Below are 19538 nucleotides of genomic sequence, written 5' to 3'. Positions count from 1 at the left end.
GTACTCCCCATAATTACCCGCGCGGCTGCGTTCTGGACCAACTGTAGCCTCCGGGTGCATTTCAAGGGAAGCCCCATGTAGAGGCTGGGGCGTGTTTTGTGTGTGGGCGCATGGGCATATTCAACTCCCAGATAGACTGTAGAGCAGAGGTACACAACCTTGGCAACTTGTGAACTTCAATTCCCAGAATTCCCCAGCCAGCCAGCTATGTTAATTCCGGGAGTTGAAGTCCACAAGTCTTAAAGTTGCCAAGGTTGGACACCCCTGTTGTAGGCAATGCCTTTGCTTTCATCCAGGAAATGTGAATAATTAAATGTGGTTGATGATTTGTTCCATGCTCCCAATCCATTAGAGTTCACTGGCTTAATATGCAGGAACTGGGTATGTCTAGCTTAAGAGAAAGAAGGACTAGGGGAGACATGATAGCAGTGTTCCAATATCTCAGGGGTTGCCACAAAGAAGAGGGAGTCAAACTATTTTCCAAGGCACCTGAGGGTAGAACAAGAAGCAATGGGTGGAAACTAATCAAGGAGAGAAGCAACTTAGAACTGAGGAGAAATTTCCTGACAGTTAGAACAATTAATCAGTGGAACAGAAGTTGCCTCCAGAAGTTGTGAATGCCCCAACACTGGAAGTCTTTAAGAAGATGTTGGATAACCATTTGTCTGAAGTGGTGTAGTGTTTCCTACCTAAGCAGGGGGTTGGACTAGAAGACCTCTAAGGTCCCTTCAAACTCTGTTATTCTATTCTAGTCTTGTCTGGTCTAGTGTATTCAAATAAATAAATCACTACAAATAAAATAAAAAACCAATAGCAATATCAGCCTGGTGCATTTAAGACGATAGGGAGTACAACTACAACTGTGGCCAGCAAGAGTGTAAGCAGGGCTGTGTAACATAATTGAAAAATATCAAACTACGTCTGGTTTCTAGATCCTATAAATCGGGGGTCTCCAACCTTGGCAACTTTACGACTTGTGGACTTCAACTTCTGGGAGTTGAGGTCCACAAGTCATAAAGTTGCCAAGGTTGGAGACCCTGCGACTTCAGGAATGTTCTGGGGATATGGGTAATCCTCATGCTGCTGTAATGACTGAAAGGTAATGCCGTTTTTTTTCCCCCCCTACTAACCCTCCAGGATTCTGCATACCTCAATGAACTCTCCAACAATTCCCTCTTCTCCTCTCCCGCTGACTCTCTCTCGGATATTGCCGATGCTCAGGAATTCCTGCCTGCTGACAGCCTCACCCAGGTGCCAACGATATGGGACGTCAACGTCAATGTGCCACAGCAGAACCATATGGAGGTCAGCCCCTGATCTTTCTCTCCCTCCCTCTCTCTCTTTTTCTTTCTCTTCAACCATATGGAGGCCAGCCTCTGATCTCTCTCTTTCTTTCTTTTTCTTTTTCTTTCTTGTCTCTCCCCCTCCCTCCCTCCCTCTCTCTGTCTCTGTCTCTCTTTCTCCCTGTCTTTCTCTTGTCGATGTGGGTACTCTAGAAAGAGTGCAGAGAAGAGCAACAAAGATGATTAGGGGACTGGAGGCTAAAACATAAAGAATGGTTGCTGGAATTGGGTATGTCTAGTCTGATGAAAACAAGGTCTAGGGGAGACATGATAGCAGTCTTCCAATATCTCAGGGGCTGCCACAAAGAAGAGGGAGTCAAGCTATTCTCCAAGGCACCTGAGGGTAGAAGAAGAAGCAATGGGTGGAAACTAATCAAGGAGAGAAGCAACTTAGAACTGAGGAGATACTTCCTGACAGTTAGAACAATTAAACAGTGGAACAGAAGTTGCCTCCCGAAGCTCCAACACTGGAGATTTTTAAGAAGATGTTGGATAGCCATTTGTCTGAAGTGGTGTAGGGTTTCCTGCCTAAGCAGGGGGTTGGACTAGAAGACCTCCAAGGTCCCTTCCAGCTCTGTTATTCTAATTCTAATTGCGTGCTTCACTCCTGCTTACAACCATTTGTGAAATCAGATACATTTTCTTTGCATAAATGCTTAAAATATTGCCCTGTTTGATGAGAAAACAACTGCCTTTTATTCAAAAGTCGATCCTAAGATTGCCGCCACAGTGATCTTTTCATTTGGGGAAGGGGAATCTGTCCATGTGGGGCTGTGGGGTGATTAGCCAACCGATTGAACGGCTGCTAGGCAAAGTAAACAACAACAGCTGGATTACCTGTAGTTTGTCATTCGTCAGCCTTGAAAATACGCAAAACTTCCCCCACTTTGCCGTCCAACTTCCTGCTGGTAATTGTGACTCAGACTTCCAGTAATGGAAGAGAGTTTGTAAAAAGGGTGGGTTTTTTTTGTGTGAAAAAAAGGGAAATAATTACAGCATATTTGTGCTTTTAGGGTTTATCCAGATTTCAGTCCGGGTTCAGGAATGCATTTTTTGTGCTTTTATAGATAATCAGCATCTGGCTATAAAAGTTGAAGAAGAACTTTTGAAAAAGGCTTTTTTTAAAATTCTAGCAATTGTCGGGCTGTGTTGGTTTGTTTTTTGGGTTGTTTTTCTGGCAGTGTTGCTTCAAACTTAAAAAGTACTGTGTGGTTTTGATTACTCAAAGCACTGATGGATGAATTTAGTTGCCGGATCCTTTTTCTTGTATTTGTGGTTACATGCACGAGTTTCCTCTTAGATATAGATAGTCCTCAACTTACAACCATTTATTTACTGACTTTTCAGAGTTAACAATGGGACCGAAAAAAGTGGTTTATGATCATTTTTCACACTTAACAATACAATACAATACAATACAATACAATACAATACAATACAATAGCAGAGTTGGAAGGGACCTTGGAGGTCTTCTAGTCCAACCCCCTGCCTAAGCAGGAAACCTTATACCGTTTCAGACAAATGGCTATCCAACCTCTTCTTAAAGACTTCCAGTGTTGGAGCATTCACAACTTCTGGAGGCAACTTCTGTTCCACTGATTAATTGTTCTAACTGTCAGGAAGTTTCTCCTCAGTTCTAGGTTGCTTCTCTCCTTGATTAGTTCGTTAACAACCGTTGCAGCATCCCTGTTCCCCACATAACGCAATAGAGCCCAAAAGTTGAATTGCTAAGTGACACAGTTGTAATTTTTGCCCCATTTTACGACCTTCCTTGCTGAAGTTGTTAAGTAAATCCCTGCAGTTGTTGAAGTTAGAAACACGGTGGGGAAGTGAATCGGGCTTCCCCATTGACTTTGCTTGTCAGAAGGTCGCAAAAGAGGAATCACGTGACCCCAGGACACTGCAATCGTCGTAAATACGAGTCAGTTGCCACATAGCTGGATTTTGATCACCTAACCAAAGGGAAGCTGTAACAGTCACAAGTGTGAAAATGGTCATAAGTCACTTTTTTTCGGTGCCCTTGGAACTTTGAACAGTCACTAAATGAAAAGTGGTAAGCCCAGGACTACATTTAGTTCAACATCACAAAAAAAGTGCTGCTTTTGTTTATTGCACTGTTTTTCCCCAATTGCACACTAACATGTGTTATAAATGTGGAAATTAATGAAGGAGAGAAGCAACTTAGAACTGAAGAGAGATTTCCTGACAGTTAGAACAATCAATCAGTGGAACAACTTTGCCTCCAGAAGTTGCGATTGCTCCAACACTGGAAGTTTTTAAGAAGATGTTGGACAACCATTTGTCTGATGTGGTGTAGGGTTTCCTGCCTCGGCAGGGGGTTGGACTAGAAGACCTCCAGGGTCCCTTCCAACTCTGTTATTCCATTCCATTCCATTCTATGCTATTATTTTCTATTCTAAGTGGCATGAATAGAGAACAATAAAGTGAGCAACTGAATTAGAAAATCTTCAAATCTCTTCTGGTGCCAAAATAATAATAAAAAAAAAATCCAAGATACGTAAAAGTAAGATGGATTGCAATTTATTTATCTAATTTACATATCCTCCCCTTGTAGCTCTAGGCTGCACGCAGTAAATCAAACATTTTTATTATTATTAACAAGTTTTATTGGTTTTTACAAATGTTTTCAAGGAAAAAGGGTTAAAAAGGGTATAGAAAATTTTGACAGCTACATCGTGCGGGGGAAAGCAGTCCCCCCAAATCTCACAACTTTTACAGAGAAAAATAGAAAAACATCAACATTTGAATAGATATTAGCAGTTTTGGGTTTAGCACTAAATCATCAATATATTTCAATCATTTTTTGGTAACACTTCCATAAAGGTACCGTAAAACAAACATTTAAAACGCTCGTAAAACAACCCACTGAACCAATTTGAACAATAAATATGAACAAAACCCCAGAAGGGAGGGTGTTTCAGAGTCTCATGCATTGGGCAACTTAACATGCAATGCAAGAAGAAGAATGGAGGCGGAGGGAAGAGGAAAGGAAAGAGCAGATTCGGGGCAGCAACTCCCTCTGTTGATAAGTCGGGAGAGGTTAACTTTCTTGATATTCTTTTCTTTGGTCAAGTTGCCGGAGAGGAAAAGGTTGTGGGAAAAGGCAATGGTACTTTATCCCAAGGCTGCTGTTGACATTTGTCGCCTGGGTGTTAATCCTGACTGGACAGAGTACAAGAAAGCAAATCCTCCTACAATAGTGCCCACCTGGCTGATGGAGGGGGGCTTGGTGGGCCTTCCCCTTGTCAGGATTACGACTGCAGAAATTGAACAAACGGATGAATAGAGGAACAAGAACAAATGAATGAATTTATATGGTACCCAGAGTGGCTTTGAATAGTGCAATAGGATGGATGGATTGATGGATGGGAGAGAGAAGGTGATAGATGGAGGGAGGGATGGTAGGTTGGTTGGTAGGTAGGTAGGTAGGTAGGTAGGTAGGTAGGTAGGTAGATAGATAGATAGATAGATAGATAGATAGATAGATAGATAGATAGATAGATGATAGAGACGGACAGACAGACAGACAGACAGACGTAGATGATTGATAATGTACAGTAGGTAGGTAGGTAGGTAGGTAGGTAGGTAGGTAGGTAGGTAGAGACAGACAGACAGACAGACAGATGTAGATGATTGATAATGTACAGTAGGTAGGTAGGTAGGTAGGTAGGTAGATAGATAGATAGATAGATAGATAGATAGATAGATAGATAGATAGATAGATAGATAATATTCTCCTCTGGAATCAGCAACCAACCTATACTTCCTTCTGCTCAGGGCAATCAACAATTGATCAGAGTATCAACCACAATCTGTTGGTGTGCATTTATTTATTTATCAAATTGATACGCTGCCCATCTCACCCTCAGGAGCAATTCTACAACTTTCCAGCGAAACAACAACAATAACAAGAAGAAGCATATCTTTTCTATTTTGTTGAATCAGTAGTTCATTCAGCCTTTTGCTGGGATGCTCCTAGGACTCCTGGGAACTCTTGGGAGCTTTTTTTTTTTTTAACCACTGCCTAAAAATTCTATGGGGTGCATATGTCCCTTTCTGCCCTCACAACAGCTGTAGCACCTCCCAATATCCAACTGACCTAAACAATCACAAAAGTGGCAGTGAGAAAAACAACAACAGCAAAGGCGTGTAAGAAACCCCCATTTTTCAATCTAGACTTCAACCCTAAAGGCCTCTGGTACCTTCCCACCCGCTGATTCACAAGATTAGCTTCTGCGCCCCAATGAGGTTGGCTGGGATTTGCTCTTTAACATGGTTCTACCCTGTTTCCCTGAAAAATAAGACTTTCCTGGATAATAAGCCAAATCGGGCTTGTTAAATAATTAGGCTCCCCGTTGGGAGAGCGAGTATGCAGAGAAGCGTAATGAGAGTGATATGGAATAACACCCACAAACCAGCATACAGGGACACTGAATAGTATAAAAATATAGTAGTTTACTATGTAGAAATATAGAAGTATTCAGAGTCCGGTTAACAGTCCAAGTCATACACAGTTCAGTCAGTCAGTTATCAATATTCAGTGTAGCACACAAAGTGGCTAACAGTAGCAAGACTCAGTAACTCACGAGCAGTATCAAACAGTATCCACGATCAGCATCTAACAAAACAGAGAGAGAACTAACAGCCATTCTAGCTCCCTCTTATAGCTGCTTGAGGTAACACGCCAATTACATCTCTTAAGCATTTAAAGTAACAGTAAAGTAATCACAGCTTATATACATTGCCAAGCCAAGCCTAGGGTTACATCCCTAACAGGGCTTTTGAGCGCATGCGCTAAAATAAGCCCTCCCCTAAAATATTTAAACGCATGCGCAGCCAGTCCCCGCCATTTCCGGTTGGGGAGGGGAAGGAGGGGGAACATGCCCCATGGGCCCTGCATGCACCTACCATCCCTGCAGAATGGCCTTGTGGGGGCCACTCCTGCAAGCCCTAGCTACAGTGCCCCTTCTCTTAGTGGCAGCCGCAAAAAGAGCGCCAGGTCCAGCGGACGCTAGGGCTGGCCAGAGCGTGCCAGAAACAGAGACAGAACCTCTGGCCCTCTCTGGATCAGCTGAGCCGCGGGCCGCAGGCCAAGGTTAAGAAGCCTCCTGCACCTCAAAAATAATAACAGCTCCCCGAGAGTAAGGCCAAGCGCTTATTTCAGGGGTCAAAAGAAAATATGACCCCTGTCTTCTTTCCGGGAAAACACAGTCATTTCCGTATTTCTTTTTTCCGTTCAGGTCTTGCCTCCCGATTTGGAAAGTCTAGAAGGTTTACAGGGAATAGAAAACCACATCACTGCCCCTCAGGACATCCCTCGTCTTTCAAACATTCAGGTAATAAAGGTAATGAAGACAGGCCAGGTCGTTATCACAGGTAGTCCTCGACTTACAATCATTTGTTTACCGTATTTTTTCAGAGTACAAGACGCACCAAGGTTTTGAAGAGGCAATTTTTTAAAAAAAAAAATGTTTTTGCGCTCTGCAAACCTCCGGAAAACAGCCTGTTTTTTTGCAAAAATGGGTCCATTTCCCTCCCCCCCCTCCAAAAAAAGGCATGAATAGCCTTTAGGAGGCTTGCAGAGTGCTCCTAGGGGGGGTGGGCCCCTCCCAAAACGAGCAAAAAAACCAGTGTCATGTGATTTCCCCCTTTTACAATCTTCTGACAAGCAAAGTCAACGGGGAAGTCAGATTCACTTAACCACCGTGTGACTGAATAACTGCAGTGATTCACGTAACAACCGTGGCATGGTAAAACTTAACTAGTCTCTTGCTTAGCAACAAAAATGTTGGGCTCAGTTATGATCGTAAGTCGAGGACTGCCTGTATTATGGCTGAATGCACAGTCAGCCACATCCAGAGTGGTTGTAGTTGGCATTTTTATTCATCTATGGCAGGGGTGTCAAACTGGCAGCCCGCGGGCCGGATGCGTCATGCCCACCCAACTTTGCATCAACCATTAGCACCAGTCACTGGTATTTGTGATGCATTTTTGAATGTTCAGTTGACAAGAGTTTCATGTTTAATGAATAAAGTATAATAATAATAATAATAATAATAATAATAATAATAATAATAATAATAATAATAATAATAATAATAATAATAATAATAATAATAATAATAATAGAACAAGCATGATATTTCCTTCTTGATCCGGAGGTTTGATCCAGCCCACATTTTCACTCACTTCCTGATTTTGTTATGAGAAATCGTATTTAACAGAAGTCAAGACTTTTCAACAATAGGTTTCCTGATGCTTTGGGTTATACCATTCAGAGAATAATAACCGCATCCCGTGCAGCCTATCCCACTTCCTATATTTTATTGAAAGCCCATGAACATATGTTTTAAGACTAACAGCTGCCGAGACAACATGAATGTTTTGTAGAGAATCTAATATAAATAATGTCAGGTATGAACAATTAGGTCCACCTGCGAAGGTTTCAATTTATTGTTTTATTGCTCAAGTCCACATATAGGAATCTTCTTGGACTCACAGTTCGCACCTGGGTAAAACTGGGTGAGATTCAACGGCAATCAAGGGAAGTTGGACTCTGTCCTCTTGTGACTATGTAGAGACTCTAAGCTAATTTCCCGTTTGACTCCACCCCCTCTCAATCTCCTTCCAAATGCTAGCCCGCCTGTATCTTCACCTCTGATTTTTGAAGCATCACTTGTGGACCCCAGGTTTGCTCTGTTGCCAATTTTGCTACTCGCCTGTCTTGACATTTCTGGTTTTTTCATTCCATTTCAGTCCCAAACTCAGGTAGAAGAGGAAGAGGAGGGCGACGATGACGAAACAGAGGAACTGGGTCACACGGAGACGTATGCCGATTATATCCCTTCCAAATGTGAGTGGATCAAACCAACTGGCCATGCTGTTTCTGCTTCAGAATTAGCAGATGTGCTCCCAGGCATTTTCTTATGTGGGTAGCCCTGTCTTCCCCAGCTTGGCGCTCCCAGTTCTATTAGACTTCACTTCCCAGAATCCTCAAGCGGCAAAGCTGTGACAATTTTAGGAAGTGGGAAATTTAATCTTTCTAGGGTTTCCTAACCTTGGCCACTTTAAGACATATGGACTTCAACTCCCAGAATCCCACAGCCAGCCATGAAGTCCATGTGTCTTAAAGTGGCCCAGTTTGAGAAACCCTTTTCTAAGCAACCAATGGAAGGCAGGGGTAATGTTGCGTTGTTCAACTTCCTGACTCTGCAAATATTTGAAGCCTAAACTGTGTGGGTGGTAGCGGGTGGGGCAGGTTGTGTGAGTAGGAAATCCCCCAGAACTCCTTACAACCAAATCACCATTTCCCTCTTAGCATATCTGTAAACAGGATAACCATAAGTGCTTCCTTGGTTTCAACATGATAGTAGCATAACAAGGGACAATAAAAACATAGTGACTACATTAGTAGACCAGCGAAATACTGTGGACATCATATATTTAAACTTCAGTAAGGCATTTGATAAGGTAGACCATAACCTATTGCTAGTTAAAGTAGAAGAATGTGGGTTGGACAGCATCACCACCAGATGGACTCGTAACTGGCTGACCAACCGCACTCAACGTATAGTCCTCAATGGAACTGCATCTACATGGAGGGAAGTATGCAGCGGAGTACCCCAAGGCTCTGTTTTAGGCCCAGTACTCTTCAACATCTTCATCAATGATTTGGATGAGGGAATAAATGGGGAACTCATCAAATTTGCAGATGACACCAAGCTGGCAGGAATAGCTAACACTCCAGAAGATAGGCTTAAGATACAGAAGGATCTTGACAAACTTGAACATTGGGCACTATCTAATAAAATGAAATTCAATGGTGAAAAGAGTAAGGTTCTACATTTAGGCAACAAAAACGGAATGCACAGGTACAGTATAGGTGGTACCTTGCTCAACAGTAGTAACTGTGAAAGGGATCTTGGAGTCCTAGTGGACAACCATTTAAATAGGAGCCAGCCGTGTGCAGCAGCTGCCAAAAAAGCCAACACAGTTCTAGGCTGCATCAACAGAGGGATAGAATCAAGATCATGTGAAGTGTTAATACCACTTTATAAGGCCTTGGTAAGGCCACACTTGGAATACTGCATTCAGTTCTGGTCGCCACGATGTAGAAAAGATGTGGAGACTCTAGAAAGAGTGCAGAGAAGAGCAACAAAGAGGATTAGGGGACTGGAGACTAAAACATATGAGGAACGGTTGCAGGAACTGGGTATGTCTAGTTTACAATACAATACAATACAATACAATACAATACAATAGTAGAGTTGGAAGGGACCTTGGAGGTCTTCTAGTCCAACCCCCTGCCTAGGCAGGAAACCCTATACCGTTTCAGACAAATAGCTATCCAACATCTTCTTAAAGACTTCCAGTGTTGGGGCATTCACAACTTCTGGAGGCAAGCTGTTCCACTGATTAATTGTTCTCACTGTCAGGAAATTTCTCCTCAGTTCTAAGTTGCTTCTCTCCTTGATTAGTTTCCACCCATTGCTTCTTGTTCTACCCTCAGGTGCTTTGGAGAATAGTTTGACTCCCTCTTCTTTGTGGCAACCTCTGAGATATTGGAATAATGCTATCATGTCTCCCCTAGTCCTTCTTTCTCTTAAGCTAAACATACCCAGTTCCTGCAACCGTTCTTCATATGTTTTAGTCTCCAGTCCCCTAATCATCTTTGTTGCTCTTCTCTGCACTCTTTCTAGAGTCTCCACATCTTTTTTACATCGTGGCGACCAGAACTGAATGCAGTATTCCAAGTGTGGCCTTACCAAGGCATTATAAAGTGGTATTAACACTTCACGTGATCTTGATTCTATCCCTCTGTTGATGCAGCCTAGAACTGTGTTGGCTTTTTTGGCAGCTGCTGCACACTGCTGGCTCATATTTAAATGGTTGTCCACTAGGACTCCAAGATCCCTTTCACAGTTACTACTACTGAGTAAGGTATCACCTATACTGTACCTGTGCATTCCGTTTTTGTTGCCTAAATGTAGAACCTTACTCTTTTCCTGTACACCGCTTGGAGAGTCCAAGCAATGGGTTAATTCAGTCTGCTTGCCCTTAGGACTGAGGAACTATTTTTCCTTAAGCCACACCTCCTCCTGGTGTGCTCAATCCCCCAGAATTCTTCCTCAGTCAGCCCGTTTGGACGTATTTAGTTAGAGCTCTGAGCTAAATTGATCCTTTTTTTGGCTTGGACTCTCAAATTACGTTTAAAGTTTTTCTCTACTATTCCTCCAACATCGTGAGACGTTTCTCTCTTAAATTCTGCGACTTTCTTCAGTACAATCTGCACTTGAAGGCCAGGAGGTAAGCTGGAAGGTGGTGGGGGGTGCCCCTCAGCCGATCCTCTTGGGACGGCTTCGGAGGCCTGCCGCTTGTCGTTTAAAACGGCGCGGCTGCAGCGGCGAGGTTCCTAACTCCCCAGGCCCCTCGTTTGTTATTTTCGTCGAAGTTTTTTCGCTCCCCGGCCTGCTAGAGGACCTCTGCCGCAGGGAGGAGTGGGCGATCGTCGCCATTGCGAGGCGCGTTCGCCCCTCGCTCTCCCTTAGCCCCACGCTGTTGCGGCGGCCATTTTTAGGCGCGAAAATAGCGCGCCCAGCCATGGCCGCCATTTTGCATCAGCCTCGTTGTTCAGGAGGCCGCTGGAGGTGGCAGGGCCTAGCAAGGGTTTCTCGGGCTAGGATCGCCACCTTCGCCTTTTGTCTATTTTTGCGAGCGGCGCTGGTTCCTGTGCCATTCCAACGGTCATCATACCGGCTCAGGGAGGAGGCCTTAAGTAAGCGCAGGCCTAAAGAATTTTTCTATAGTCATTCTCCTCCCTGCTTCTCCTGCGGAGCCTTGCACCCCGGTGCAGGCCCCAATCCTACCCCTGGGCCTCCGACTGGTGTGAAACATGGGATGATTTTATAGTATTGATTCGATTAATTGTATATATGGCAATTTTAACGATCATTTCGTTTTGTTTCCCATTACAGCACCCAGTCTATATCTATCCTTCTGCCTTATCATAGCCTTGCTCCATCTTGTGTGGTCATTGACTATGGACCTGCCCAGTCCTCCCGATTCCCAAGACGCTAGGCCGAGCCTCTCGCAGGCCCCTAGCAAGGGTTCCTCCTCTTCGGGGAGTGGGGGTGCGGGCAAGAGTGGTGGGGGTAGCTCTGGGAAACAGCGTTCCAGAACCCCTTCGGTAGCTGAGGCCAAGGATGCTGAAAGGCGCCAGCGGGCCCTTGACAAGCAATTCGAGAAGGCCAGACGCCAGGCAGACAGGGTGCAGTCCCTTTCAGGAGCCCCTCCCTCCCGGGAAGATCTCCAGTCGGTCCTCGCCGAGGAGGTGGAATCCCAGGACCTATCCCCTAATAGGTCATTTGCAGAGCCGGCTTCCCCGGTCCCTTCCTGGGCCTGTGAACAGGTTCCTCCCCCTGGGGATGCTAGCATAGACGATATGCAGGGTGAGGCTTCACCCCCCCTAGTAGAGGGCTTGGATCCCGATTCTGACTCTGAGGAGTTATCGCCCCGCATGCAGGAGCTAATGGCCCGTGCCATTGCCAAGGGCATCACGGAGGCAATGAAATTTAAAAGTCCTACCGCAGCGGCCCCTAGGGGTTCCAAACCCGATCAGGCAGCTCCGCCCCCAAGCAAGCGTGCTCGCCATCCTTCCCTGGAATCCTCGGTGGTCAGCGAGGCCTCTGCCATTGAGGACCCTGACCCGGAGGTGCTAGGCCTCTCGGACGACGAGGACCTTCCCCCCGAAGCGCCCGCCTTTGCGGGTCTCTTCAAGCCCAGCCTTTTTAAATCGGTCCTTCACAAGGTCAAGGCTGCCACCAGGGTGGGGATCAAGCCCAAGCCGACCGCGCCGGCGGATGATGCCCCTCCGGCTAATCCCAATGCGGTCATGTTTGATGTGCCAGCGCCCCAGCAAGAGCTGGTTCCGGTCCCGGGGCTGTTCCTCGACTTAATCCAGCGCCAGTGGGCTCAGCCAGCCACGCAATCCTCTCCCAGTGGGGTAGATAGGAAGCTTTATACTATGGAGCCAGTGTTGGAGGACCTTCTGGCCCTTCCCACTGTCGACCCGCCCATCGCTGCGCTCACTTCCAACTCCTCGCTACCGGCCGACCTCCTGGAAGGCCTTAAGGCGGAGGACAAGAAGGCGGAAAAGGCGTGCCACAAGACCCATCTGGCGGCTGCCTGGGCCATCAGGGCCTCTTCTTCCGCTTCCTTTTTTAATAGGGCCTCTGTGATCTGGCTGCGCGAGCTCCTAAACAAGCTCCCGGCGGGAGACATCCGTCTCCACCAGGACGTGTCAAAAATAATCGCGGCCTCCCAGTATGCCGCTGACGCGTCCCTCAATGCCACCAAATTTGCCTCCAGGGCCCTCGGTTCTAACATAACTTCCCGTCGACTGATCTGGCTCCGACATTGGCAAGCGGACCAGAAAAACAAATGGAAACTGGCTTCCGCCCCTTTTAAGGGGTCCAAATTGTTTGGCGAGTCCCTGGATCCTCTCCTCATTGAGTCCAAGGACAAGAGGAAGATCCTACCCTCTTTAAATAAAAAGCAGGAACGTAAGGCCGCTCCCTACTCTAGGAGGCAGTCCTTTCGTGCCTCCGAGCCTTCCACCTCTGCCTCTTCCTTCTCTCCCTCTAATAGGTCCTTCGGCCAGCAGGGCGACAGGTCCCAAGACAGAGCGCCTTTTCGGGACAGAGGCAGGCAGCAGTTCGGCTTCCGCAAGTATAACCGCGGTGGGGCCTCCAACAGGCCGTTCCGTAAGTCAAAGTGACTGCCAGGGCTTGGCGCCCATCGGGGGTCGCCTCCAGCTGTTCGCCTCTCATTGGGCCCAGAACACCGAGGATGCTTGGGTTCTGCAGACAGTCAGGGAAGGCCTCTCCCTAGAATTCCTGTCCCTTCCCCCTCGGACCTTCATCCGGTGCCCTGTCCCGTCCTGCCCCCAGAAGAGGCAGCGTATGGACCAGGAAGTCCGTCATCTCCTGGACATCAGGGCCGTGGAACCAGTTCCCCAAGGCGAAGAGGGGAGGGGGTTTTACTCCATCCTCTTCCTGGTACCAAAGAACTCGGGGGGGTGGAGAGCCATCTTGGACCTCAAGAACCTCAACAGGCATATCGCCTACCGGAGGTTCAAGATGCAGTCTCTGCAGTCCATTCTGGCGGGGATTCGACAGGGAGATCTTCTCACATCTATAGATCTCAAAGAGGCATATCTCCACATCCCCATCCGTCCTCAGCACAGGAAGTTCCTGCGCTTCTTTTATGCGGGTCGCCACTTCCAGTACAAAGCTCTTCCATTCGGCCTCTCGTCCGCTCCTCGGACGTTTACCAAAGTGCTGGCGGTAGTGGCGGCTCAGCTAAGACGCAGGCCCATAAGGCTCCAGTGCTACCTGGACGACATCCTGATCCAGTCGTCGTCCAGGCAGCAGGCCCTTCGGGATCTCCAAACCACTATGAGATCCCTCAGAAACCACGGCTTCTCTCTAAATATAGAGAAGAGCCATCTCACCCCAACCAACAGACTTGTACACCTGGGGGCGGTGATAGATACCAACTTGTGCAGGGTTTTCCTTTCCCGAGACAGGTTGACCGGTCTAAGGTCCATGACCCACAAGGTGTTGAGCTTGAGGCAGGCTCCAGTGGTCCTTCTGTCGCAGCTGCTGGGAAAAATGATCTCCTGCATTTCCATCGTGCCGTGGGCCCGCCTGCATTCCAGGTCTCTCCAGTGGCTGCTGCTGCCGCACCAGAGGGCATCCAGGAGCAACTCTACCAGGCCGATTCGAGTTCCCCCGGACGTGAAGAGGTCTCTCCGCTGGTGGGTGTCTCCGGCCATCCTCAAGGGCCACCTATTCAAGGAACCCGAGAGGTTGATCATCACCACAGACGCCAGCCTCTCCGGCTGGGGAGCTCACATGGGGTCCCTGGTTGTTCAGGGCAAGTGGTCCCAAGTGGAATCCAGCTACAGCATCAACCTGCTGGAACTGAGAGCTGCTCGCCTGGCCCTGCGCCATTTCAGCCGGCCCATCCATCGCCAACATGTGCTTCTGATGACGGACAATGTGGCCACCAAGGCCCACATCAACCGCCAGGGCGGCACCAGATCCAGAGCACTGATGAGAGAGGCGGAGTCCCTGGGACGCTGGGCGGAGCGCCATCTGGAATCCCTTCGCTCCGACCATATCTCCGGAGTGGACAACACACAGGCCGACTGGCTGAGCAGGACGACCATAGATCCTGCGGAGTGGAAACTGGACCCTCGCCTGTTCCACCAGATGTCCGACAGATTCGGGACTCCGGCCGTAGACCTGTTTGCGTCCAGGGACAACAAGCAGCTCGACCGCTTCTACTCCCGGTTCTTCACCCCGGGGGCGGAGGGGACAGACGCACTGCGTTGCAAGTGGCCCCGCGAGCTACTGTATGCCTTCCCTCCCCTGCCTCTCCTTCCTCAATTCATCTCCAAAGTCATCGCAGAGGGAGCAGAGGTCCTCCTCGTGGCCCCGCATTGGCCCCGCAGGTCGTGGTTTGCCGACCTTGTCCACCTGTCGGTGTCTCCTCCGTGGCGCATTCCTCCGGACCAGATCTCCCTCAGCCAGGGGGCCGTGATTCACCCAGAGCCCCAGTGGCTCCAGTTGGCCGTCTGGCACTTGAGGGGGACCAACTAAAAGACCAAGGCCTGTCGGAGGAGGTAGTGAACACCATTCAGGCGGCTAGACGCCCTTCAACCACTAGGATTTATGATGCGTCCTGGGCCGCCTTCGCCAAGTGGTGTGAGGAACTGCTCATCGAGCCGACGACCGCGCCTGTTCCCAGAGTGCTTGACTTCCTTCAAGCGGGACTCAACAAGGGCCTGGCCCCGAACACCCTTCGACGCCAAGTGGCGGCTTTGTCTACTGTCTGGTCGGGCGACCGCCTTTTGCCTCTCAGCAAAATCCCGAAGGTGCGTCTTTTCCTCAAGGGTGCTTCTAACCTTCGCCCTCCCACCGTTCATCGCTATCCTACTTGGCAGCTGTCCGTGGTCCTGCGGGCCCTCTCTGGCCCTCCATTCGAGCCTTTACGCACTACTTCTCTTCGATTCCTGACGCTGAAGACGGCCTTCTTGATTGCCATCACGTCAGCTCGCCGGATTTCGGAGCTGGCGGCTCTCTCTGTTCGCCAGGATCTGTGCGTCATCCACCCTGACAGGGTCATTTTGAGGCTGGACCCGACCTTTACCCCCAAAGTAAACTCATGGTTCCATAGGGCGCAAGACATTGTGTTGCCAAATTTTTGTCCTCATCCGTCGCATCCCAGAGAGCGATCCTGGCACAATCTTGATGTCAGGAGGGCCCTGAAGGTCTACATCGCTCGTACTGCGGAATTCAGGAAGTCAGAGGCTCTTTTCCTCTCCTTCCAGCCCGGTTCCCTAGGGAAGAAGGTCACTTCCTCCACAATTGGCAGGTGGCTTCGCGCTTGCATTGCGACTGCCTATGAAAGTCAATCCAAGGCCGTCCCGCGCGGCATCACTGCACACTCCACACGAAGTGCTGCTACTTCAGCGGCCTGGGCCACCCAGGCCTCGATCCTGGACATCTGCAGGGCCGCTACGTGGTCCTCTCCTTCTCCATTTGTGCGACACTATAAACTGGACATTTTCGCCTCGGCTGAGGCGTCTTTCGGCAGGCGTGTGCTCCAGGCGGTTGTGTCAGAGACCGAATCCCGGGAGCCTTCTTCTGCCCACCCAGATGGACAATAACTTTGGTATGTCCCATTGCTTGGACTCTCCAAGCGGTGTACAGGAAAATGACCATTGGCTTACCTGAAGGGTCCTTTTCTGTACACCGCGGGAGAGTCCAACCCACCCTGGCTCTCAAGGCCGGGATTCGGGTTCCTCGTGTCAACAGTACATCATCTTGGACGCTTCGCTCCGTCCGCACGAACTGACTCCTTCAAAGAATTCTGGGGGATTGAGCACACCAGGAGGAGGTGTGGCTTAAGGAAAAATAGTTCCTCAGTCCTAAGGGCAAGCAGACTGAATTAACCCATTGCTTGGACTCTCCCGCGGTGTACAGAAAAGGACCCTTCAGGTAAGCCAATGGTCATTTTCACCATTGAATTTCATTTTATTAGATAGTGCCCAATGTTCAAGTTTGTCAAGATCCTTCTGTATCTTAAGCCTATCTTCTGGAGTGTTGGCTATTCCTGCCAGCTTGGTATCATCTGCAAATTTGATGAGTTCCCCATTTATTCCCTCATCCAAATCATTGATGAAGATGTTGAAGAGTACTGGGCCTAAAACAGAGCCTTGGGGTACTCCACTGCATACTTCCCTCCATGTAGATGCAGTTCCATTGAGAACTACACGTTGAGTGCGGTTGGTCAGCCAGTTACCAATCCATCTGGTGGTGATGCTGTCTAACCCACATTCTTCTACTTTATCTAGTAGTAGGTTATGGTCTACCTTATCAAAAGCCTTACTGAAGTCCAAGTAAACTATATCAACGGCATTCCTCTGGTCCACTAATTTTGTCACATTATCAAAGAATGCAATAAGATTAGTCTGGCATGATCTGTTTTTGACAAATCCATGTTGGCTTTTGGCTATTACTTTGTTTGCTTCTAGGTGTTCGCAAATTCGTTGCTTGATTATTTTTTCCAGAATCTTTCCTGGTATTGAGGTTAGGCTGATAGGTCTGTAGTTTCCTGGATCTAATTTTTTCCCTTTTTTGAAGATGGGAACCACATCAGCTCTTTTCCAGTCCTCTGGTAGTTCCCCGGTGTTCCAGGATCTCTGAAAGATATAATTCAGTGGTTCTGAGATCTCGTCTGCTAGTTCCTTCAGAACTCTGGGGTGTAATCCATCCGGTCCTGGTGATTTGAACTCATCTAGGGTAGACAGGTGCTCACTTACCATTTTCTTCCCTATTTCAATTTGTGTTCCTAATTTTGTGGTGCTGCTTTTGATAGGTTGGACTGTTTTATCCCTTTGTGTAAAGACAGATGCAAAACATGAGTTAAATAGTTCTGCTTTCTCCCTGTTGCTTGTCACCTTCTTGCCACTTTCTCCTAGCAATGGACCAATTGTTTCCTTAATTTTTTTCTTGTTTTTAACATGTTGGAAGAAGCTTTTTTTGTTAATTTTTACTTTTGTGGCAAGCCTTTCTTCATTGTGAGCCTTAGCTTTCCTCACTTCATCTTTACAGGCTCGGGCTATTTGCTGATATTCTGCCTTAGTTATGTCCCCCTCCTTCCACTTTTTATACTTACTTTTTTTGTCTTTCAGTTTGTCAGATAGTTGTTTATGCAGCCATGCTGGTTTCTTTTGGGAGCTGTTGTTTTTCTTCTTCATTGGTATTGTGTTAGACTGGGCTTTTCTAATCTCATTTTTCAAAATTTCCCAAGCTTCTTGAGTTGTTTTCCCCTCGAGGATTCTCATCCATGGAATTTTTCCCAAGCTCTCTCTAAGTTTATTGAAATTAGCTTTCTTAAAGTCCAAGACTCTAGTTTGACTTTGTTCTACTACTTGTGTTTGGATAATGTTGAATTCCAATATTGCATGGTCACTTGCCCCCAGGGTTCCTATGACTTCAACACCTTCTATCATTTCCTCTCTGTTAGTGAGAATTAAGTCCAGTATGGCTGATCCCCTTGTTTCCTTCTCTACTTTTTGGAAAACAAAGTTGTCTGCTAGGTTTGTTAGGAACCTGTTGGATCTTCCACTTGGTGCAGAGTTTGTTTCCCAGTTGATGTCAGGGTAGTTAAAATCTCCCATTACTATTGTGGTGTGCTTCCTACATACCTTAGTTAGCTGACTAGCAAAAAGTTCATCTTCTTCCTCTGCTTGGTTGGGTGGCCTGTAGTATAGACCTATGGCAATGTCATTTCCCCCACAACCTTTAATATTGACCCAAATGCATTCAAGATAGTTCTCATTATTGTTGTGCTCTATTTCTGTAGAGACATAGTTATTTCTTATATATAGTGCAACTCCACCTCCTCTTTTATTTGGTCTATTTCTTTTAAATAATTTAAATCCTTCTAGCTGTATGTTCCATTTGTCAGTTTCATCCCACCTTCTTTTAATAGAAAGAAGGACTAGGGGAGACAGGATAGCAGTCTTCCAATATCTCAGGGGTTGCCACAAAGAAGAGGGAGTCAAACTATTCTCCAAGGCACCTGAGGGCAGGACAAGAAGCAATGGGTGGAAACTAATCAAGGAGAGAAGCAACTTAGAACTGAGGAGAAATTTCCTGACAGTTAGAACAATTAATCAGTGGAACAGAAGTTGCCTCCGGAAGTTGTGAATGCTCCAACACTGGAAGTCTTTAAGAAGATGTTGGATAGCCATTTGTCTGAAACGGTATAGGGTTTCCTACCTAGGCAGGGGGTTGGACTAGAAGACCTCCAAGGTCCCTTCCAACTCTGCTATTGTATTGTATTGTATAGCAGGAAATGTCAGTGCGTCTTACATACCAAATATGGCCATTTTTGGCCTCCCAAAACCCTGCCCAGTGCGTCCCATTTTCGCCAAAACTCCTGCCTCCTCCTGTCTTAGATCATTGTTTGTCTTCTGGGCATGACTGAAGAGGCTATTAAAGAGGCAGTTAATACCCTAGCACCGCGATGGCGAACCTATGGCATGGCTGCCACAGGTGGCACACGGAGCCATCTGTGTGGGCACGCAAGCTGTCTCTCAAGCTCAGCTCCACCACGCGTGCGTGCCTCCCACCGGCGAGCTTGGTTTTGGGTCTCTGCTGCTTATGCGCAGGGGGGGGGAAAGGCACGTGCGGGAGATATATGCGCCTGTGTGGAGGGTGCGGGGGGGTCGCGCGCGCATGTGGGGAGAGAGGGGATTGCGGTTTTTAGTCCCAGGAGGCTTCAGGGAGGCCTGCTAGGCCCAAAATGAACCAGGTGGTGGGGTTTCGCGCGCATGCGCTGGTTAGCAGTTATGGAGAAACCACTGATGGCCTGGTATGCCCAAATACATACATACATACCTATTTCCCTGGCTCAGATGATGATGAGGAGAGCCTGTGGCTTAGTGGCTAACAAATCTGCCTAATATGTAACACAGCCCAGGTTCAAATCCCAGTACGGGTATGGCTAGCTGATGAGAACTAAATAGCTTGAAATAGATCTATACTAGTCTCCCTTTATTTATTTATCAGCACAAATACAACACACACGCATATATAT

The 19538-nt window shown here is 47.4% G+C and overlaps 1 long non-coding RNA gene across 1 annotated transcript; it reads left to right on the top strand.

The window, feature by feature from the left end:
* Positions 1-1140: 1140 nt before the first annotated feature.
* On the top strand, positions 1141-8217 carry LOC309388552. The gene is made up of 3 exons (XR_014174805.1): positions 1141-1305; positions 6605-6700; positions 8121-8217. It is a non-coding gene; the product is annotated as an uncharacterized lncRNA (long non-coding RNA).
* The last annotated feature ends 11321 nt before the right edge of the window (positions 8218-19538 follow it).

The sequence above is a fragment of the Natrix helvetica genome (genome assembly GCF_964273705.1).
Source record: "Natrix helvetica genome assembly, contig: HAP1_SCAFFOLD_395, whole genome shotgun sequence".
Taxonomy (NCBI): Eukaryota; Metazoa; Chordata; class Lepidosauria; order Squamata; family Natricidae; genus Natrix; species Natrix helvetica.
The sequence above is the reverse complement of the archived record's forward strand: the minus strand, read 5'-3'. Positions and strand labels throughout refer to the sequence as shown.